At 38.8% G+C, this 24,585-nt stretch overlaps 1 protein-coding gene across 1 annotated transcript in view; it reads right to left on the reverse strand.

The window, feature by feature from the left end:
- Nucleotides 1-24,585, reverse strand: part of CADPS (calcium dependent secretion activator) — a 542,165-nt gene that overhangs the window by 390,876 nt on the left and 126,704 nt on the right.

The raw sequence follows: 24,585 nt of genomic DNA on the forward strand, positions 1-24,585 counted from the left end.
AAATTCCCTTTAATTTAAAAACATCATTCTGCAAAGGCATCGATAGGCTTTTAACATACTTTGCCCATGGACACAAAAAATACTGAGAACGAGTGCCTTATACAAATGTGGGATATCTTTGTCATTCTTACAAATTGGTATTAGAATTTAAGAGAAAGGTTCTTTCAGGCAGATGAAATTAAAAGATTATAGATGTGAATGCAGGAAACACCAAAGATTGTTTCAGGGAGTGGTGATTAGCACATAAGGTATGATTAGTAATTATTATTGGATTGAACTGAATTTTGATGCAGTGGAGGGTCCGGGTGGGAGAAAAGTGGGAAGCACAGTTGAATATTTAAATGGACCCACACTGCCAAGGACTAAATAGCCCCTTAAGAGTTTAGACCTATAGAATGTTGGGGACTCACTTAAAGTTTTAAGTAGGGATGATGCAATCAAATTAATGTCTCAGGAAGCTTAATGCAAATAACAATGTACTCAAGATCAGAGTTGAAAAAGATTGGAGCTCAGAGATGAGTTAGGGGGCTTTTGAAATGGAGCAGATTGAGAGAAAAGGCTGATGATGGCAGTGATGATGGTGGTGGTGATAGGAGATTGAATTATAACTCAAATAAATGTAGCACATTTTAAGGATTAACAAATACTTTCCTTACACCAACTATATGAGGTAGATAGGATGATTATTAGCCCCATTTTGCTCAGGAAACTGAGGCTCAATGAACTTAATCAACTTGTCTATGGCCATTCATTCAGTTAATAAAACCTTGAGGCAAATTTTGAACATAGAATTCCTTGACTCCAGGTCTAGTGATGCTCCCTGTAACATAAAAGAAGAGCCAGAGAGGAAGAGGCCCAGAAAAGTAAAGCAATCACAAAGCTTGTGAAATCAGAATGAAGATTCAAGCCCAAGTAGGAATAACAATTGGATAGAAGATGCTTAATTTAGGAGACACTGGTCTTCTTCTCAAGCAATCATATGATGATAAAATTCAGCTATGAAAATCTTTCTTCAAACAACATCTCTACCACACTTTGCCTGTATTATCATTTTGTCCTTAGCTTTTACCCACAAACTCTTGGGTTTTGACTCTGGGCAATCTGACTCAGATAAGTCAATTTTCAATTTATCTCATCTAGAGCCAAGACTCCTCAGTAGATATTCCCCTACCATCTCCATGTTACACAGCTTTGCCTATCAAGTGTGCATGCTCCTCTAGTTGCTATTTATATACTGTCTTCAATTATTAACATGTTTAAGGACAGGGATTGTGTTGTTTGCTTGTATTATCATGCTGCCTGGCATACAGAAAGTGCTTACTAAATGTTCTGTGTTGTGAAAAGAAGTGGAATAGATGGAAGGTCATTTCTCTAGAATGTATGGTCTTCGAAGACAGGGGCATCCTTTTATCTTTGCCTTTGGATTCTCAATTTCTAAACATAATAGGGGTTTAATCAATTCTTTCTGATCAATTGCCTCATTGTCATTATGAGAATTTGGTTAGGAGAAAGAAGTAAGTACATAAAAGGAATCTGAGAAAGAACCACTTCCGCTAGCCTGTCTGGAATTAATCTTTTTCCCTATCACTGACATCTGTTCCATCATAAGCTACAATAGCCCTCTATGCCTTGAAAATAATCAGATTTATTTATGGCCAGGGAAGATGATTACTCTCATATTTGTTTTTAAACCTAGATGGAATCTCACTTTAAGGATAATAATTAAGGCAATTTTCTTAGAGCTTAAATGTTGGTTAGTTAATATTTTCTGACTGACAAACATGAAAATTATTTGGAAACCATGTCAGGAGTATTTGCCCATTAATACTTCTAGCTAACATTTTGGCATTAAAAATACAATCCTTCTCCACCCCACCCCCACCTCTGCATTTTAGATTCCTATTTGTAGAGTTTTTTAATCACTTTATAGGAATTATCTCATTTTTTTGTTGTTTTTCAGTTATCTCTAACTTTATGTGGCCCTATTTGGGGTTTTCTTGGCCTCCCTACATAGCTGATTTAGAAATGACTCACAAATGAGCAACTAGTAATTTCCTTTCTCTTTGGAACTCCAGAATAATCAAATTCATCTTTTAAAATAACATTTTCTACTTACCATGTTTAGTGCCTTCTAACTTTCTTCTCAAAGGAAAGTCACAATACTATAGATACCAGGCTTCTAACATTTGGTCATTTTTGTTTCTAATTTCTAAATCAAGGTTTTGTCAACTTTCCCTGTACTCAAACTTGTGCCATAGTCATTAAGTATCAGTGTATGTGCTTACTTTCTTTGAAGGATTTTGTCAGATTTTTTTTCAGAATTTCTTTGCTCTTTAATCCTCTTTTTCTTAAGTACCACACATATAGTGCTTAATAAATATTTGTTTCCTTGCCTTCAAGAGTTGCCGGTGATTCCGTTGAACACTAGTGTTTCTTTGATTATTTTATACCATGAATTTACAAATCATTAGCAATTTGTTCTTCCTGGTGAATTCTATTCCAGGCAGATGTAGCCAATGAATGTGCCATCAGGAAGGATGTAGTTGACAATTCCAGAAATAAGAAGAAGTTCCTCAATGCGTTGGTTCTCTGGTGCGATGTGAAGTGGAGTGTGGAGGTGACTATATTCAGGCAACAGACTCATGTATAAAAGGGTCTGTTGACTGAATATAATTGCCTCTACTCTCCTGTCAACCGTCGTCAATGCACTGGCTGGTTGGGCTTTGTCTATACTTCCAGATCTGTAGTTTTCATGGTCTCTTCCCGTCAGAGGATGACTTTGATAGGTTGTTGGGGTCCAAACTTTCATCATCATGTGATGCTTCTGGTGATGAACCTCTTAATGATTGACCTCTTAAACATACCTAGGCTGGTCCTTAGACAAAAGGCTAAGAGTCCATGATGTGGCCCGATGCTAGCTAGCTCATCAATAGTTTCCCCCTCTCAGAAATTACTTTGCATTTTTTTTGGCATTAACTTTTCTGTCAACTTGTTTTTCCCCAGATAGAATATAAATCATTATATTCAGAAGATGTTTTGCTTTCTTTCACTTCACCCCCTGTTTCTATGACCTGCTGTGCCATAGGTGACTGATAAATGCTTATCATGAATGAATGAACAAATAAATAAGTTTTTCAAAATTCTTTTCTCAAAGTTATCTTCTGCAGCCATCAGTTAAATGATTATTGTACCCACTTGGTAGATGAAAAGGCTTTCAGATATTAAATGACTTGCCCAGAGTCACAAAAATTGGGAAGATTCAGAGTTGGAATTTAACCCAAGTCCCTTGATACTACATGCAGAGAGCCCCATCCACCATGCTACATTGCCTGCAACTTGAACACATTAATGTGACTTTTTTCACTCTGATGATCAGTCAAGCTCACTTATGTTGTACTGTTCTTAAAATAAGTGCATCTGGGTAAAAATAGAAATCTGTCAGATTCAGAGTCACTTTAAAATAATGAGAGAATTTCCCACAAAACGGGCCACACAAGTATTGCTGTGGAAAAAAAAGACTTTTGGTGACTGGGCACATTTGTCTCCATATAAATGATGTGAAATCTCAAAGATGAAGAAGAGGGTAGAAGGGAGAGAAAGTCCTTTTAAGCCCAGGAGATGGAAGAAAAAAGACCTAGAAGTGACAATCTCGAGACAGAGGAATAGCTGATTAGCATCTGAGTTTCCAAAGGTCTTTCCGTCCTTTCTATTTGCCTTGCGGTCTAGAGGGCCATCTGTCACTGTTTAAGGAGCTGTCTGACTCCCCACTTTCAGCTGCCAAGGACATCACCATGTATACAGAAGGGCATTCCAAGGGAAAGAGACTTTTTCTGTGGATTTTCCTGGAACAATGGAAAGTGACCTTACATGATCCTCTAGGGTGAAAATCACCTACTTTCCCCCTATCAACAATGTTCTTGGCTCATCAAGATCATGCAACTGAAAAACATTTCTAGAGAATTCTTCAATAGATTTGGGGTGTGGAAAAAGGAGCAATGGGGCAGGGCAGGATGAGTCCCAGTGGAAGAAAAGAGAAGATGAGAGAGAAGAAAGTGAGAAAAAGAAAGTCACAGACAGACAAAGAGAAACAGAGATAGAGACAGAAATTCGTACAAAACTACCTCTGAATTTAAATGGGGACTTTGTGTTCCAGAGACTTAGAATAATTCGAATCCAGATTCTTCATCCAAAAGAATAACAGGGATGGTTATTGACTGAACTATGACATCTGAAGACAAATATTGATTTGGAGGAAAGTTGGAAGGGTAATCTTCCATTCTTCACAAGCCAAGTAACTGAAGGGCATATGAACAAATGGAGGGCATCAGAAAACCCAGCTTCCTTTTGCTTCCTAAAAGGGAGGTGGAGATGGAACTGCTGCCAGATGCCCAGTCAGTGCCCTCAGGGTAGATTGCTTTGGTTGCTGAAACAAATCAAATTCCAGCCCCCAGTCAGTGTGCTCTCTCACAGGGTAACTGCTCCAAGCAGTGGACTCCAAGACAGCCCACTTTCAAACGGAGTGCTAACTTGTGAGATGAATGTGGAAGAGACTCAGTCTTCTTATTTGCAAGCAGAGATATGGTGCAGTCCTTACCTAGACTTAGGAAACAAACCTGACTGGATTCCTTACCTCTCCCTGACATGCAGTGACAACTTAAGCTACTAATACCCAATACATCACACCTAGTCTTTGTACTATCCAATCTGGAATGCTTTCCCATTTGGAACCCTTAGATGTCCATAAAGTTCAGCTCAAGTACCACCTCCTAATTCCAATTGAGCCAGATATTGTTGCTTATGCCCTGTGTAGATGTGCTCTGAACTATGTCCCCTTCCCTTCACTCAGCCCAGTAGAATGGAAGTTCCTCAAGGGCAAAGATGATTGTATTTTTGTTGATATTCCCAACTGAGAGTGGATAGAGAGTTGACCTCAAAGTCAAGAATATTTGGCATTAAATCCCACCACTTCTGGTAAGTGAATCATTTTAAATGTGATCCAGTATTTAACCATTACAGAGTTCCATAGGTTCTTTTAAAAAGCAACAAACTGTACAATTAATCTTTTTTCAAGTAGCTCTATTTAGCTTCTACATATTGAGTTTATATAAAACAGAGTTTCTCTTGTAATAAGACCTAAAGACCTCCCCCCCATCATTCTAGTAAAAAAAGATTTAATAAACTACCTAAGGAATTCACAACTTTATACTAGAAACTATTAAAAAATTAGACCCAACACGGAGAAACTGAAGACCTTATAGTAAGCTCCAATAAACTAATACCTCTTTTTGTGACATCCAGTTCTAGGAAGTGGTATCAGCTGTACACAGCCAGGGGCTCTGCTGTGCTGATGCAAGAAAGCTTCTGGGAACATCCTTCTCCATCTCTCAAAGATTGCCAATGTTTACCCCGTCCCCCCAGGAAGCTGAAATTGCATTCTGATCCTAGTGGAGTTATTTTCATGAGAATTAATGGAAAGTTGGAAATCTTAGAAGCGGCATACCTGGGGATTCAGCCAGAGTGAACTGCCAACTCCTAGTATGAGTTTGGATGAATGTTTTATAGGGTGTTGAGTGTACAGAAGATGGGGGAAGGGGTCTAGGATCATAACACTGGGAAAGATAATACATTTCTGAAGAATTGTTTTTGGATGTTAAGAAAAGGAAGCAACACACTCCTCTGTGTGTGTGTGTGTGTGTGTGTGTGTATCTCCACAGACAAAACTCCAAGTCACCTTCTCCCTCAGCAATCATCTTGAAAAGTAAATATGAAACCCTATATGTTAGTCAATCTGACAGATAATTCTGCTCCTGACCTAAAGTACTATTAGAGTACAAATCAAACTCAATCAACTGAATGGACTATTGTTTTATTCCAACTCGCTCAATTAGAAAAGAGGTATAGATTGTATGCAGTCCCCTAAAATATTCTTTGGACACTGGTAATTTACTTTTAAAAGGATACCTGTTCATCTGATTATAGGTTAATTCTGGTTTTATCTTTCAGTAAGGACATTTTTCTTCACTACGAAAACCATTGTTCTTTTCACCTAAATGCTTTTTTCTTTCTCAAATCTGTGGCTTTATCACCACTGGCAAGACAACATCTGGGATATTATTGCCAGCATTATGTGTAGGTGAGCACAGGCTGGACTCTCCCTGGAACAACCTTCCATCTAATATGGAGCTTAATGTAATTGCCAGGGATTAAATGGCATCCCATGGGAGGTGAGCGTATTTCACTTTGAATTTTCTTTCTTCAATTTCTTACTACCACTGAGGATCTCTAGTTAACTCTTCCCTACATCTAACAGGCTTCTTTTTACTGACTGACTCCAAGTAAATGCCCTAATTAGTGTTAATGAAAGGTTTGCAACATTTGAGTGAAAAACAATCATCATGAGGTTGGCACTGAAGATTATTGGATGCATTAAGTTTCTCTTTGGGCCAAGGAAGTGGCACTGACTCAGATGGGAATGATTATGTCTCCAAGAACTTACCTGTTTAAGCAAAGGGTATCTTTGACTATCTTACTTTTGGCAAATTGTGTTTGTGGGACACAGGGAGAAGTTGGGTATGTAAAATCTATGATGTTTAAAAAGATTCAAGAGACATAGTTTTGGGGTAATTCAATGATTTTATTAATAAAATAAGATCAGCAAGTTATTAATAAAAAGATGATCATTTACTTGTTTCTCTTAGACCAAAGGCCACTAGTGCTGCTGGGATCATAGCCCTGTGATGTTCCTGAGGGGTGGCAATCAACCTGGACTGATTATCGCAAAGAGAGGTGGGGGCTATATGAAAATGAAAGTCTTAGAATACCTGACTGAGGTCACTTAAATATTAGTCAAAGAGACATCAATTTCCACATCACCTTTCTTAATAATAGGGTGAATTCACCTTTTCCCTCAAATGAGTAAACACAACAAGCAGGAATTTTTACTTAGAACTTCTTTTGCTGTCTGATTAGATCTCGGCCTGGGTAAATCTCTAAGAGAGATTTCCTGCTCTGGTTGGTTGCTGGATGAGAAGGTAGGAATGGGGGAAAATCTTACAATAATTAACTATTAAATATGAGAACATTCATTTCTCATAAAAACCAAGGGTTCTAAAGACTTATTTTAATAACAGCATAGTTGTTCAGTTCATAGAAATCTCAAAGGCCATCTAGCTCAATCTTTTTATTTTACAGATGAGGAAACTGAGTCCTAGGTACATTAAGTGAGTATGCAAGGTGACACATGTTGAAGTCAGAGGTACAACTTGACTCCAAATCTTCAGACTCCAGAATCAGTTCTTTCCCGATTTTAACATGTTAATTCCTGCAAATCTTTCACTGGGATCACTAAAGAGAAATCAAATGGCCAGTTTAAACTTTCAAAATTTTGAAATGTCACATAATGAGTGTGAGCATTGTGCTAAGCCCTTTTGCAAATATTATCTCATTTGATTTTCATGACAACTTTGTAATTATCCTAATTTTACAGAGTAGAAAACTGAGACTGAGAAAGGTTGAGATTGCTGATCCAAGTCCAACCTAGTTGCTGGCACGCCTGGTGAGACACATCAAACTGGGAGTGAGAGCTTGATAGGCAAAGTACAATAAAGAAATCCTTCTCTTAAATGCCTCTGATTAAATGAAAAGAAGAAACCAAGTCAAGTGGCTATAATTCTAGGTAAAGGAAAAATCAGAAAATCTAGGAATTAGGACAACGGTGATGTTGAAACATGGAAAGAAACTCAGCTGTAGTAAGTACAATCTGACCATCTGGGAAACAGCACAAGACTTAATCTGGGATCAGAAGACAAGAAGCCGATAGCACAACAATTAGCTATTCTAGGAGCAGTCCTGTCTAGTTTTCAAGAGTTATGCTTCCCGAAAAAGAAGTCTCTTTGTACAATTCAAGGGGATGTGCTTCAGTGACAGAACACCTTCCTTTTCACAGTAGCTTCTTTTGAAGGTACTTTCAGTAGCTAACTTGCACAGTCTTGAATTGCCTTTTTTTCAGCAGCTTGTAGCTAATGGCACCATCGATGAAAGTACATCGATGCTACAGAAAAAAGAAAAGGAATAGAGTTTGGTGCAGATATTTAAGCAGGTAACTCTTTCTCTACCCAGCTCTAAATAAATTGTTAGCACAGCAAGGAAGGTAGTGCATCTGGAGGACGACACTGGAAAGAAGCTTAATTGGTTGGGCTCATAGGTTTCCTGGTTTTCCATCAATCAGCAAATATATTAAGCCAGAAGAGTAATAATCTACACAGTGTTGATTCTTTGATCTTGAAACTAATACCCTAATTCAGCTGCTGTCATTGAGAAAAACTGCTCGGTACTTTTTTCACTTTATTTTCTGGCTTTTTATTTTTTGTAACATGGCTAATGTGGAAATATATTTTACGTGATTTTACATATAACTGATAGTATGTTGGTTATCTTTCTAGTACGTGGGGGAGGGACTGGAGAGAGGAAAAGAATTTGGAACTCAAAATATTAAAATATTAATGTTAAAATGAACAAGGTATAATTGTTAAAAGGAGAATAACTACTTGGGAAATGTGAAAAGAACAATATTACTAGCTATAGCCATACATCTCTTTGGAGTTTGTAAAATGCTTTAATTTACAAAAACCCTTTGGCATAAATATGGCTGTGATCATTATCCTCATCTTAATGAGGTAAATAAGGCTTAGAAAGGTTAGGCTCTTTGACCAAGATGATATCAATCAACAAGTGTGTGGTAAGCACTGACCACTACAAGACACAGAGCTAAACAAATACTTAGTAAATGCTTAAGTCAGTTTTCAAACCTTCCTGCCTTTAGTGGTATTAAGTCCAATCTGATTAGCTGGGAACCCCACCTTCCCCACTATTTTTGGATAATTGTTAAGTATCTCAATTTAATTTCATTTTCATTAGCTGTTCCATTTGGGCAAGATCTTTTTGGATCCTGTCATTCAGTGTGCTACCTATCTCCCTCTTTAAGTTACCCCCAAACTGCATAGGCCTGTATCTGAGTCAAGGGCAAAATGGTAAACGGTGCAGGACAAGCAGAGATCCCCTCAGGCACTTCACTGGAAATTTATAAATTGAAACCAAGTAATTTTGCAATTCAGCTGAATTCTACATTCACAAAGCACCTTTAAGTCCATTTTATTTCATTAGACACTATTCATATGTCTCTTGTCTGTAGCTGATGAATATTTCTTTCCAGAAGAGTTTGAAAATAGATTTAGAGAGAGGAAATGCTAGAATGAATCCAAAGACCAAGCTCTGAATCCTAGCTTTGCCACCTGTATGACCTTCAGGATTATTTAACCTCACTGAGCCAGATTTCTCATCTGTAAAATGACCACAGAGAGAGTCTGTAAATCTCTTCCAGATCTAAGTCTAGGATGCTTGAAGGCACAGGATGTGGCAAACAACCAGATGATATCATTAAAAAAAAATTGACTTTATTTTAAAGTACAGGAAGTAACCTGTTTCCAGTCTAGTAGTCATTTCAGAACAGTTTATCTGTATATAGTCAGACTATTGACTAATTAGAACAAAGGTCAAAAATCAGCAGCAATTAAAAAAAAAAAGATAAAGATGAAAAGACAGTAAATGCGATTGGAATAGTTCAAAACTGACCTATTTAAACAGACATATTCTCTCTCCTGGGCATCAGTGTGGTATTAGCATTTGTCTGTTGGACATCTGCAACCGGATATCCCATAGGCATCTCAAATTAGACATATCCAAAATAGAACTCGTTACTGTCCTCCGGCCAAACCCATGCCTTCTCCTAATTTCCCTATTTCTGTTGAGGGCACAGTCATTCTTTTAGTCTTTCTAGTTTATAACCTCTGAATCATCCTTGACTCTTTCCCTTCTCTCAAACCCCCAAATTCAATCAGTTATTCAATGGGACCATTCTAGCTACCCAACATATCTCAAAGCAATGCCCTTCTTTGCACTCATGAAGCCATCATTCTAATTTAAGTATTTTTCACCTCTCCCCTGGGTTCTTGTAGTGACTTAATAAGACACTTGGCTAATAGTACTGTCCTTTTCACCACTCCTAACTCCTATGCCTAATAGACATATATACCCTCCTACCCTCTCTTTCCTCAAATTCCTAGATTCTTTTAAGGGTCAGTTCAAGTGATATCTCCAAATTTTTCCGTAACTTTCTTTGTAATCTCTTTTCTTCCTAAATTTTCATTTATATACTTAACTATTTACATGGATATGTTTCTAATAGAATGTGAGTTTCTTGAGAGCAAAGCCAGTTTTTATCTTTGTATTCCCATCACACATTTCCTTTTTATTCCTACTCCCATAATTTTGCAAACTGTAGAAATTTAATATGAATACTTTTTATAGTATTGATTTTAAAGGGGTGCCTTGATATAATGGACAAATTGTTATTCTAGGATCAAGAAGAAAAGCCTAGATTTAACTTCTACCTCTGATACTATGTGATTATGAGAAAGTCATTTAAACTCTACGTGTCTACCTTGGCAATTTTTAAAACATAATACATATTATAGAAAGCTTATGATCTTTTTTTTATTTTCCTAGCTTTTTATTTACAAGTTATATGCATGGGTAATTTTAAAAGTTTATGATCTTAATTGTTGGAAGGAGAACCCTATGCCCACAGAATCATGGATTCTGAGTATTTCCATTGACTCTGAAAAATGGAAATGGAAAAAATAAAGACAATAACTGTGATTAGAGGAAGGTCACAGTGTCTATATTATTGTAACAAAGAGGAATACAGATGGACTTAGAAACCACACCAATCATTAAACGTATCTTTCTGTCAAATGAAGGCTGTAGCAGACAATGGAAGAGACTCTAGTTTTGCATAGTTTAGTGTCTGAACTCATATTATAGAAATTGTTGGATCATAATTGTGGGAGGAGAACCTTATGCCCATAGAATCATGGATGCTGAGTATTTCCATTGACTCTGAAAAATGGAAAATGGAAAAAATAAAGACAATAACTGTGATTATTTCTGCTCATTAGAGGAAGGTCACAGTGTCTATACTATTGTAACAAAGAGGAATACAGATGGACTTAGAAACCACACCAATCATTAAACGGATCTTTCTGTCAAATGAAGGCTGTAGCAGACAAGGGAAGAGACTCTAGTTTTACATAGTTTAATGTTTGAACTCATGGAGAAAAATATTATATGATGATGACAGAAGTTAATAAACAGTATTACCTCATGAAATAATGAAGAAGAATGGAGAGGGAAAATGAGTATATGAAAATCTTGATAGATATCCAAAAGGCCTGATCATCCGCAGACCTTGTATAGGCAAAATAGGAAAGAGAACAGCAAGCAGATATAAGAGAGACATGTGGTAGCATTTCTAAGGAGACCTAATTTTACAATTGATAAAAATGGAATTGAACTGTAACATCTCAGCACACAACATGCTCTGGGAAAAAGTGGAAATGGTATTTAATGAAAAGAAAGTCAGAAAGAATTTGACATGACCAAATAAATATAGAAGAAATTTGCGGTGAAGATGGCATGATTTTAAAAGCAATTGAGAACCAATTTCCAAGGTATTATAAGGAGCGAAAGATCCCCAAAGAAAGAAAAAGATCCCAGCTGGTGTTATGAAAATAACTAACTAAAAGGAATTAGAAAGATATCAGCAAAACCAGTTGCTTCCTTTCTTATCTCTTTATGAAATTGGCTTATGTGTGCATATCAAGGGGATCTTTGATGTAAATATGAGAAAGATGTCCTGAATAAAAGGATTAAAAGGTAGACTTTCACAGATTTTCTAGAGCAAATAATATTCTTATTACACAATTAATGGAGAGATTTAAGGAGCTGTTTATTGTTTTAAAAAATGTATGTGACTTGATAGAAATCTCTTCCAACAAGATATTTTCCAGACATTTTTAATGATCCTATATGATTCATTATTAGTTTGAATAACCAAGATAATGTGTAATGGTGCAATAAGCACAATTATAAAATGAGTCCTATGACTGACTGGGACAGATACAGTTGATTAAAGTATTAACAACATCATGACAGATATCCTGTGCCAAATCTAAATGGAAACCTCTTCTTTATAGATTTACTCTTCCATTGAACCAGCTTTTATTAAGCACCTCCTATATGCCAAGCACTAAGCATACAAAGGGCAAAATGCCCAACTTTTTTCTTGCCCTCAAGAAGAATACATTTTATCAGCATATCTAAAAATAATGAGGTTTTCCAGATACTACAATCTATGACAAACTTTGTGCTGATGACATTAAGATTCAGAGAAATATGAACCTCTTCAATGCTTCCCTCAAAGAGGACCACTCAAGCAATTCACAAAAGGAAATCTAAGTGGATGAAGAATGGATATTGGCCAGACGGTGACATGGAGTTGGGTGTTTATTAAAAAATGTTTTTTCTCCATAAATTTAGCTTTAGACACTTAATATTCAATGATAGGAGGGATTGCTGACCTTGACAAGCTCACACATCCATAAGTTCTGTCCTAACCTCTGAAGAAGATAGAAAAATGAGAGACAAAAAAGTAGTATGCCTCTTGTCCTCAGGAAGGTTATCCAAAGGAGATAAAAGATAAAAGTGGAAAAAAGTAAGTTCCTAGGAAAAGGCAGTATGGGATAATGAACTGAGAACTACCTGGGAGATAGAATACCAGGGTTTTGAGGTTTGTGAGAGACAGATGCTGTCCATGCAACACTAGACAAGTCACTTATTCTCTCAGGGAACCTAGATAACCAATATGAGTTCCAATTGTTATTGTTATTGAATACTTTTTCAGTTATGTACAACTCTTTTGGAGTTTACTTGCCAAAGATACTGAAGTGGTTTGTCATTTCCTTCTCCAGCTGATTTTACAGGTGAGGAAACTGAGGCAAACAGGATTAAGTGACTTGCTCAAGTCACACATTTAGTAAGTATCTGAGGCTGATTGGAACTCAGGTATTCCTGACTCCATGTCTGGTACTCTACCCACTGTACTATCCAATTGCCTTTCCTAGGTTACAGAGCAGGTGCTAATCTACATTGGTAGAGGAAGTATCCCTACACCAATACTATTAGAAATGATTCTAAAGTAGAACCAAGAAGCAGGTAATAGCCCCAGTAGCCAAAAGCTAATTATTTCATAGATTTGGGGATACAAGGGACCTCCCGGGGCATAGGATGGTAGAATTAAAACCAGAAGGAAACAGGGGCCATCTAAACCAACCCTCTCATTTTCAGATGTGGAAACTATCTCCAAGTTGAAGTAATTTGCCATGGCTTTAAGCTCAAAGCAGCAAAAGAGGGATTTGAACTCAAGTCCTAAGACTGCTCTTTCTACTGGATCACCTTTCCTCCCTAACTTGTCCAATATCCTCACCTTGCAGCTGAGGAATCTGAGATCCAAAGGGTGAGCTGACTTGTCTGATATCATACTGGACACAGGAATAAATGAGAGAGCCAAGATAAGAATAATAATGAGAATTAGAACAACACCACTACTACTGCTGCTACTAGTAGTAGCCGATGTTCTATAGTTCTTACAATATGCTAGGCACTGCGCTAAGTGTTTTACAAATATTATCTTATTTGATAGTAACAACAACCTGAGGAGGTAGGTGTTATTATTATCCTCATTTTACAGATAAGGAAATAAGCTGAGAGAGTTTTAAAGACTTGCTCATTGTCACATAGTGATGAGGCAGTGTGGTATAGTGGATAGAACGCTAGATTTGCAGTCAGGAAGATCTGCATTCGAATTCTACCTCAGACATTTACTTAGACTGTATCCAATCTCTTCAGGCCTCTATTTCTTCATCCATCAAAGAAGGCCTTGGATCAGTGAGCTCTGATGTCCCCTGCTCTCTAAATCTATGGTTCCTTGTAAGTGTGAGGTAGATTTTGAATCCAGATCTTCCTCTCCAAACCTAGCATTTTATCTATTATGTATATTGTTTACCACAGGAACACACACAAAAAAAATCAGTTAATAAACATTTATTAAGCACCTACTATTTTCACTGTACTAAAAGGAGAGCAAAAGCTAATTTCTCGTAGGAGTTCAGACCTGCTCAATGAACAAGAGAATGAAAGTCCAACCATCAGTCTTTTGACATAAAAGTATTTTTCCCCTATCCAGCAAAGCAAAAAGAATGAGCAAGAGAGATGCTTTCTGTATGGAGCACAGGGGAGCCACATGGCTGCCTTTAGGACCAACACACAAACATTTAATTCCTAGAAAATCACTTGAAAACCAGTTGCTGCCCACGCCCAGCCTTGCTGGCTTCTGAGCGGTTGAGAGAAGTCTCAGAAATAGGGGAGAGGGGGAGGGAGGGCACAGCTAGCCTAGGAAACCTGAGCATTGGATGGGAATTCCAGCCTTTCAAGATGGATTAGTTTGGAAAGATTGAGATAACAGGCAGGTGCACCCTGAGGATTGTTAAGAGCATTGTGGGCCTTTTGCTTTCTATGCACTGTACTTTGCTGCAGTGGAAGGCAGGTTACCTTCCTGGAGACAAAAGCAGTGTTCTGGACAAAAAGTACAAAGAGAAAAGGGTCAAATTTGCCTAGCTCCAGAAGAGGGGTGAAGTGATTCACAGGGCTATTTGTTTAAATATGTTATTAAATATGGCCTCAAACGTAGTCCCTACCAGAGCATCCTCCCATGGCATGGTTCCATCTTTATACCAACTCCTTCCTCACCTTCCCTGTCTCCCTCCCCATCTGTTCAGTTCCCCTTTAGGTTTTGTTTTTCCTACCAGAGTATAAGCCCTTGGAGAGCAGAGATACCTTGTTTTCTGGATCTATAGCACCAGTTACATGACTAACGGCTTAATAAATGCTTTATCTCTTCATTCATTCAATAAACATTAATTAAGCCCCTACTGTGTGCCAAGAACAGTGATAAACACTAAAAATAATTTAAAAAAATGAACCAATCCTTGTCCTTAAGAAACTCATATTTGATTGGGAATATGCAAGATAAGAGAAGCAGCAAACAAGAAGACCTGGCTTCAAATTCTGCCTCTGACATATATGGGCTATGGGACACTTTACCTCCCAGTGTTTAGGGCAACTTCAGAGGATAGAAAGGGCATTCTGCCTTATAATAATGGAAGGAATTTCTTCCTGCACAAATTTCTAATATCAATAGAATTGTTTCTTCTCTATCCTTATATAAGAGGAGGGACCCTCTGAATCATGCAGTAAGCGTCATAGATCTTGAGTATCCATCCAAGAAAACAGGCTGCATCTGGGGTGCCAGAGATTTGGGAAAATCCATTGGACCACCAGTGGCCTGTAGAGACTCTCTCTCGGCTGCAGGCTGTTTCATTCGGCCAGAAGAGTCATGGGCTCCATCCAGAGAGGGAACTGGGAATTTGATTAAATCTAGCAAGCATTTATTAAATATCTATTTTATGCAAGGCACAGTGGTAGGGGCTGGGCTACAGAGACAAAAATAAAAACGGAATATCCAGAGCCAGAAGGGAGTTTCTAGATTAGATTAGATTATAGGCTCCATGGGTCTAATAAAGAAAACAATACTAAATAAATATTTGTCACCCACCTACTATGAGCCAGATACTGTTCTGAGCCCTGGGAATGCAAAAAGAAGCAAAAGATAGTCTTTGCTCTCAAAGATTTGCTAATAATAATAATAATAAAAATAATAACTGACAGTATTTGGGGAGTATTAGGAGAAATTAAACTTCTCCAGGGAAAGCTAATCTTACTTTTATATTTTAATCCTTTAGCTGTGTCCAAGTAAGCCTTTGAATTGAAGAAATGCTTGTTGATTGATTGTGGAATATAAGAATGAAATGATGAATGTATGAATGAGAATGAATGGGAAACTAGAGAGCTTCAGAGAGCCAGGGGGTGGGGGTGGGAAACTGGGGAAAGCTCCTCGGTGAAGTGGACTCAGACAGGGGTGTCTGGGGAGCACCTGGGTCCTCTGAATATACATGAGGCCAGACACAATGAGCCTTTTATCTATCAAGTGGCGGCCACAGGGGCTCAACAGCCCGGCAGATAATGTTCCGGGATATTTATCAGCCCGAATGGAAAAGGCAGGGAGTGAAAGGGGGGAGAAGCTGGGGGACAGACAGGCTAAAAATAAGCCAGATTTGGATTTTCAACTGGGTCAGCTCAACCTGGCCATTAGCGCGGAATCTGGATGAGAAGCTCCACAGATGAAGGGGAACCATTTCTAATTGAATTTGCATGTGCTGTTTAAAATGCATCTCATCTTGTTCTGAGCCTGGAAGGGCCACCTAGTGAGACTCAGAAGTGCTCTTGCTCGTGCGCTCTCTCTCTCTCTCTTTCTCTCTCTCTCTCTCTCTCTCTCTCTCTCACACACACACACACACACACACACACACACACACACACACACTTTCTCTTTCTCTCTCTCTTACTTTCTTTCTCTCTCTCCCTCCTCCCTCCTTCCCTCTCTCTCATTTTTCTTTGTCTGTCGGTCTCTCATTTCTCTGTCTCTTTGTGTCTCTCTTTGTCTCTGTCTTTTTGTCTTTGTTTTTCTCTGTCATTTCTCTCTTTGTCTCCCATTTCTGTCTTTGTCACTCTGTTTCTGTATCTTTGTGTCTCTCTCTCTTTGTCACTCTGTTTCTATCTCTGTCGGTCCCTTTGTCTGCTTCTGTCTTTGTCTCTATCTCTGTCTCTGTCTGTCTGTCTGTCTCTGTCTGTGTTTCTGCCTCTCGCATTTTTCTCTCTTTTTCTGTCTCCTGTTTCTCTGTCTCTGTCTTTCTCTCTGTGTGTCTCTCTCTGTCTCCCCCTTTCTCCTTCCCTGCCTTGGCTCAATGTCTCAAAGCAGCCTTGCAGTGGCTACTGTTACCTCCCAGAGTCCTGAGTCCCTATTCATATTGCTCTCCAGTCCCATCTCCCATCAAGGTGGCTGCTGTGATTGACCAGACAAGGGCAATGCAAGGACATTTGGGGGTGACTCAGAAGCAGGGAACTCCCTCAGTGCTGCAATGGGGATCACACTTTCTGTGACTTGTTTGAGGTGAGGTAGGAGTTAAATATGTTGCTGCAAGACTCCCCTGACCAATGAGATTAGTCTGGGACTGGTCAGTATTAGGAGTCTACACATGTTCCCTTTGAAAGCAAATGAGAGAAGTACACATAAGGTCTCAAAGTCACCTCTTGCTCTTCCTTTTCAATTTCCAGTCAACAAGCCTCCATATCCTGCCTCAGTCCCTTATGTCTAGAGAGCTTCTGGACTCTGCTTATTAGAGTCCAAAATTTGTAACTTTAAGCCCCATGTGATACCTTCTCTGACAGATCTCTTACCTTCCTTCAATTTACTTTCTAGCCCCCAGATGAGGCAACTGGATGGTGGAGTGGATAGAGTACCAGCACTGGAGTCAGAAAGATCTGAATTCAAATTTGGTCATAGACATCTACTAGTTGTGTGACTCTGGGTATGTCATTTGACCCTATGTGCCACAGTTTCCTCATCTGTCAAATGAGTTGGAAAAGAAAATGGCAACTCACTCCAGTGTCTTTGCCAAGAAAACCCTCAGTGAGATCATGAAGGGTCTAACATGATTGAACAACAAAAACAAAATGTCCCCACTGGTCTTTTCTTTCCCTTCAGATCTAAGGATCAGAGGAGCTGAGAAGATGTATTAAAACTACAAAATAAATATATTTTTTGATTAGATCTGTGAGAGGGCTCCGGAGACAAACTTCCTCGGTGATCCAGATCTGCAGCTTCTCTGTACCAGAGAGGGGCAAACTGGTGCCAAAGCCTGGTCTCTAGCCACTATCCCATGAGCCTTCTCACAGACATTATACAAGCAAAGCATTCTCGAACTGTAAAGTCAAAGCAATATCTCCTATCATGATAAAGCTGATCGAGGGAGGCTCTGAAACCAGAGCATATTTCCACTCCCATGAGACTCCACAGAGAAGTTCCTAGAATATTACCTCATATGACAGTGTTGTTTAATATTTCTACTATAGGACAGGGTTGTTTTTTTTTATTGTAACTTTTAAATTAAATCCATATTAAATTTCCATTTACCCAGTTCTGCCCAATGTTTTAGCTAACCCAATGCTTTCTTCCAAAACAAACTACACCTGCTGCACTTTTCTCATTAGTTGAGGTTAATCTGTCCAGCAAAGGGATAAGGTCACCTTGTGATGACCCATCTTTAATGATTGCATCTTGGCTTTTTGTGAGCCCATTTGCTTTTCTGAGATATTAATTGATTATGCCATTAATGATATGATCTAGCCTTTCCAGTCATTTAAGGGATGGGCTTTGCTGCCCACTTGACTGGATCTACACTGCTTTAAAAGGCATGATTAATTAGGTTCCTGACCTGGCTTTAAAATGTGACTTTGAGTGCTTGCTTTGCTACCTATATTTAATATTTTAGATCCTGTCTGCCCGGATAGGCTTCGTTGATATGATTTGATACATCAGATTCAATAATGAATATTCCAATCAATTCATTAGGTTCCTGACCTGGTTTTAAAATGTGATTTTGAGTGCTTGTTTTGTTACCTGTATTTAATATTTTAGATCCTCTCTGCCTGGGTAGGCTTCCTTAATATGATTTGATACATCAGATTCGATAATGAATGTTCCAATCAATTAATATTTATTCTGAGGTTATGATGGGCAAAACCCATAATTAACCACGCCATGGTAGCTCAGAATAAAAAGCCAACTCCCTCTTCTCCCACTTGATTGCATATTCCACTCTTTGGATAAATCCCCTGTGGAGAAGGTGTAAAATTATTGAAAAATCAGAAGACCGTGCTTTTTGGCAGATGTGGGGAAATGTGCATTTCTCAGCCTCTCTTGGCCTGATGAATTGAATAGAGCACTGGATTGGAAATAAAGAAAAACTGTGTCCACTTCCTGTCTCAGACACCAGCTATATGAGCCTGGGCAAGTAACTAACCTTTAGCTTCCTCATCCTATAAAATAATGGGGGTGAGGGATGGAATGGAGGATTTCTAAGTTCGTTTTGTGTTCGAAACTCTGCTCCTCTGATATCTTGGCTTATTTGGCACAGCTGTTTCCCCCAGCCTCCCCGCCCTCCTCCCCCCCTTTGTTATAAGGGATAACTCTTTGGAAAGAAAAGGAGGGAAGAAAATGAAGATTTTTATTAAAACAAAAAGTATCATTAAATATCTACTTAAAAAAATAAAACTTAGTTTCAGTCTCTTTCTAACCTTTTCCTTCTGGAATTAGATGACCCTCACCACAAAGGCAACCTCCTGATGGAGTACAAATTCTGATTTGGCTTTCTTTGTGTCTCCCTCTGCCTACTATGGAGCCTGGCACATTGTCAACAGAGTGCTCAGATTTGAATTGAATTCCTGAATTTCTGGCATGTTTCTTTCACTAATGTTACATTCCTCCATTTTTATAACCATCTCAACTTTGTTAATATATTCACATGGGCTGTTTAGAAGGTCTTGATAGAATCAAGGTCTATTGGAAATCTCAAGTTGAAATCCTTATTTTGCCTCTCCCCCAGGCTCCGGGCAACTGCCATCCTTTCTGAGAAACAGACATTGCATTGAAAAAAAAAACACAGTTGGAGGAGGGGTGGCCATTTGGGGAGCCAGGGCTGATTTTCAAGGCATCTTCTTTAGTTCTCCCTGATCCGGTGGCTGTCTCCATGGAGACAACCACGAGAGGAACGGCCCACAGCTTTCATGACAAAAGACATCTTGTCACTTGAAAAGCCTTAGTGTGAGCATGGTCAGTGCCTGGTGAACAATAGAACCTGCAGAAACTAGTGCTAATAAAACTATTAGTGCCTCAACTCCCACCATATCTCTCTCTCTCTCTCTCTCTCTCTCTCTCTCTCTCTCTCTCTCTCTCTCTCTCTCTCTCTCTTTCTCTCTCTCTCTCTCTTTCTCTCCCTCCTCTTTTTCTATTCTATTCTATATTTCTATTTAAAAGGGATTATCAGTTTTCAGATTCTCTAACAATATTAAGCGAGCTAAGACACTTTCACAATAAGGTCTAAGAAAGGCAGCATCAACCAGTGAGAAGAATGCTGCCCTTGAAGTTTGAAAGTCTTGAGTCTAAATCCCAAACTCCTCTCCTTACCATGGGGAGGGGGGGAAGAACTTGACCTTCCCTTTGACCTTTAGTAATTCTGAGCCTCGGTTTCCTTGCTCTTAACTTGAAAATAATGTTTTTACTACCTATCAACTTTTATATCAACCATACCTATCACAGAGCTATGGTCAGGAAAGTGATGTGGAGACAATAATTAATAATGATTATGGAAAGTGGGCTTTAATATTTAAGGTTTCCCAAATGATTTGCATGCACAGTTTCATTTCTTCCTCACAATAGCCCTGTAAGGAAAGGGCTCCAGTTATCATTTCCCAGAGAAGGGAACTGAGATCAAGAGAAAGTAGGGGACTTGTCAAGACTAATTTAACCACTTGTGTTGAAATTTGAACCCAGTTTTCTCCCTCCATGAATCCATCCCTCTCCACTATACCATCCTGCTTTGCTATAAATGCGTAAATGTGCATAAGTATTATAAGGAGAATACAATAGAATGCAGTAACAGAAACTATCTTAGGGATAGGACTGAAATGCATTATGATATTAGCCATATTCAATAAGTTTTAGTGATATTCCCATTCTTTTGGTGAACATAGTAGAAAGAGGATGGAAATACTGATGAAGGGCTACTATTTGAAGAAATTAAAGTGGGAGACCTGGAGATGTTCTTTATTAAGGAGACTCAAAAAACAAAAGTTAACCATAACTAGAACCAGATGATCAGAGCTTTCTTTTGATCATTAGCTATTGTGAGAGGCAGTGTGACTTGGAGACAAGAAGATGAATTAAAATCCTAAATTGTGTGAATCTGGACTTGTGCCTTAACTTATCAGAACCTTAGAGTCCTCATATCTAAAATGAGAAGATTGGACTCACCAAACCCTAAAATTTCTTTGAGGTCTAACTCTATCTTCTGATGATTTGGCAGGAAGGTAGCAGATATGAAGGAAACAAATAAAACTAAAAGTCTGCAGAGCACAGAGAAGCAAATTTTCTGATCCAATTTGGAATTGGAGGAAACAGCAATGGTTATTCCCATTTTATAAGTGGGGAAACTGTGGTTCACATGGGCTAAATGACTTGTTCGCTGTCATAAAATTAGTAAATGGAAGCTTTGACTCCAAATCTGCATGGCACCCACTAGACCACACAGAATCCCACTTAAAACAGCCTTAGATGGTAAAATATCAGTATCAAATTCTTTAAAGCAGGAATTTGCTACTTCAAAGTAAAATGTTTCTTTTTATAGACAGAGTATGTCAGATTAGGAGCCCAAATTTCAAGGTATTATGCACATTTCAATGTGCTAATTGCACAGTGCTCAGGATAAGCCTATTTCAGGGCACGCAGTGCTCTTAGGCAGAATGATTCCTGGGTCCCTCCTTCCATCTGCAGAGCAGTGATGTCCGAGGGGACCGGGGATGCTGTTTCAAAGACATTTCTCTGTCATTCATTCAGTTTTGTATGGCTGTACCACCTGCCACCATCGAGAAAGAAAACATCTCATTAGACATTTTCAAAAGCCCTCTAGAGCCTCCTTAGAAATAATGGGACTAGTCTGAACAAAGAATTCAGGAGTGGAAAAGCCCGGCCAAGCCTGGCAATGTGCCCCTTAGGTGACTTTTCATCATGCGAGATGGAGGCTTTATCTGAACGGAGAGACCCAAGCATCACGTAGTGTCAGATTAGGCTGATATTTGAGGAGATGGATGCTTTCTTTGATGAGTCTCAAGTCCCTCATATATGTGTGGCTAAGAAGACAGTCACTTCTCTCAATTCGAAAAATCCCTTTCCTCTGACCAGTCTCACTGTGGCGTCAGTGACCAGATGCGGATCAAGCATTTCAATCAAATATCTTTCAAAGAGTCACACCTACAGTTAACAGCGATCCTGTACCAATCTTCCTGACCTATGTCTTACCACCGGACTCCAAATAGACTGAAGGCTTGAGGCTGATGATTTTGCCCAGTCCTGCCTCACTTAAATCCAATCTACGTGCAGATCGAGATATCATCCTCCTAATGTCATAATCCTCTTTAAGAATGGAGGTTGAAGAGAGGTAGCTAGTTGATGTAGTGGATAAAGTACCAGCCCTGAAGTCAGAAGGACCCGAATTCAAATTTAACCTCAGACATTTAACACTCCCTGGCTGTGTGACTCTGGACAAGTCACTTAATCCCAATTGCCTCAGCCAAAAGGAAAAAAAAAAGGCTAAAGAACAAACAACAATAATCTAAGTCTACAAACAGCAACAACAATAGACAACATTTCTATAGTGCTGGAAGGGCTGCATCTGCTCATTTTACATTTGTGGATTTCATTGATCCATCAGTCAACAGGTATTTATCGAGCCTTTAACATACTGTCCAGCATATGTTTGATGCTTAATAAATGCTTGTTGATTGACTTATTAAACACCTATTATATGACCAGCAATAGGCTACCTATTGGGGAAAGAGTTAAAGTGAAAACAAACATCTATTTAAGCACCAAATATGTGTCAGAGGTAGCACTAAATGTTGGGATGCAAAGAAAAGAAAAGCTAAAATAGTCCTTGTCCCGAAGGACCTAAAATTCTACTGTGGGAGACATGGAATTAATTAGGAATATATAAGAAAAGGTAATCTCAGAAAAAATCCTAGTAACGGGGGGAACCTGCAAAGACCTCATGCAGAAAGTGGGATTTCATCTTAAATTTAAAGGAAGCCAGGGAAATTCATACACCTTATGTTACCTCATTTGATCATAGGATAAGAGGTAGCGAGATGACAAAGACCTTGGAGCCCCATCAATGGTCGCCCACTCCCCATTTTACAGATGAAGAAGCTAAAGTCTAAGGAAGGCTGTAATGAGCAGAGGTAATATCTGAATCTAGGTCTTTTCACTTCAAAGCCAAGCCTCTTTTCACTGTACCACCACCCTGTGAGAGATAATGAAAACATTATTGGGACCATTTTTACACATAAGAAAACAGGCTACCTCTGGGAAGTTGAGTGGATTATCCAAGGTAGCACAGTTAAAAAGTAATGGAGAGTGGAGACCCCCAGGGTAAGTCTTCTGATGTCAGGTCAAGTGCCCTTTTTACTCCTCAGTACTGCCTAATTTTGTAGTGATTCTAATCTGAAAAATCTCTAGGGATTGTGGTTTTACAAGATTCTGTTCTAGTCTTATTAAGGTGGTCTTAATTAAATCTAACTTAAAACTCTCCTACCTGAAATAACCTCATTTCCATATTGTAACTTGAAGATAATTAAACCACTCCTCCATTCTCTGTTCTGCTTGACATTTTTAAAATAGTGATTTAGATGAAGACATAAATGGCATGCTTTTCAAGTCTGTTTAGGACCGGAAACTGAGAGGGATAGGGCATGGATGACCTGAATAATAGAGTAAAGATTTAAAGAGTTTGGCTGGACAGATCTAATCCAATCAGATGTATATGAACAAGCTGGGATAGAGGTAAAATTCTGTGCTTATCAGGATATAAAATAGAGAAGGGGGAGCTAGAAGATATCAAATAGGAAAAGAAGCGGGGGGTTCCAGTGGACGGTAAGCAAGACTATATGCTGTGTGATCTGGAGACAACAAAACTAATGTCAATGAATGGCCCTTAAGGAGCTTGCATTCTCAAAGATATGTTTATGAAGTATCATGGCTAGATCTGCAAAAATGGTGGACCCATAGTACTTTCCTCTTGTCAGGTCACAGATGGAGAATTAAATCCAAATCTGGAAGCCATGTTTTTGTTGTTCTTGTTGTTGAATCATTTCAAATTGAAGTCACATTTAAGACAACACTACCTAAATGGAGTATCTCTAGGACAGGATGATTAGGACAGGAGACCTGACTCTTGTCCTATGAGGTAAAGGAACTAAACAAGTTTAGCGTAAAGAAGACAATTATTAGGAAAAACAGGCCAGTAAACTTGTATGGGAAAAGGGAGTTGGAGTGACCAAGACCCGTCAACTCACTGAGCTTGCTATCCCATCCTTGAGACTTCTCTCATTCAAATCCCAGGGCCCTTTGTGCCTCTGCAGCACTGGTTCCTTGCACCGCTTTCCAGCCCTGAGAATCTCAGCTTTTCTATCCTGCGGAAAGTCCATTGTGGGTGATTTCCAAACCAATAAATATTCAGCTGCTAAAGAACGGCAGACAACCCCTGCAGTGTGCAGTCAGAGGATTCTGGCAGGGCTATAAGTCTACCAAGCTCCATGGGCTCATTCTTCCGTAGCCTGGAGGGGCCCCTGGCTGTTAATCTGCCTGCAAGTAGCCACTTTGGTGGCTGAATTGCATGTCTGCCTTTCTGCTGCCTTTGGGAAGACAGAAAGAAAATTCATATCCTGTTTGCTATAGATTTTTGTTTTAGAAGGGAAGGAAAGATATCCTTTGGGTACCAGTCATTAGTCTCATAAAATTACAAAATGTTAGTCAATCAACAAACATTTATTTAGCACTAACTATGTGCCAATACAAAACAAAACAAAAAACACCTTTCTTTAGATGTCCAGGTTTCCTTT

Source organism: Antechinus flavipes, chromosome 1 (genome assembly GCF_016432865.1).
Source record: "Antechinus flavipes isolate AdamAnt ecotype Samford, QLD, Australia chromosome 1, AdamAnt_v2, whole genome shotgun sequence".
In the NCBI taxonomy this organism is placed as follows: Eukaryota; Metazoa; Chordata; class Mammalia; order Dasyuromorphia; family Dasyuridae; genus Antechinus; species Antechinus flavipes.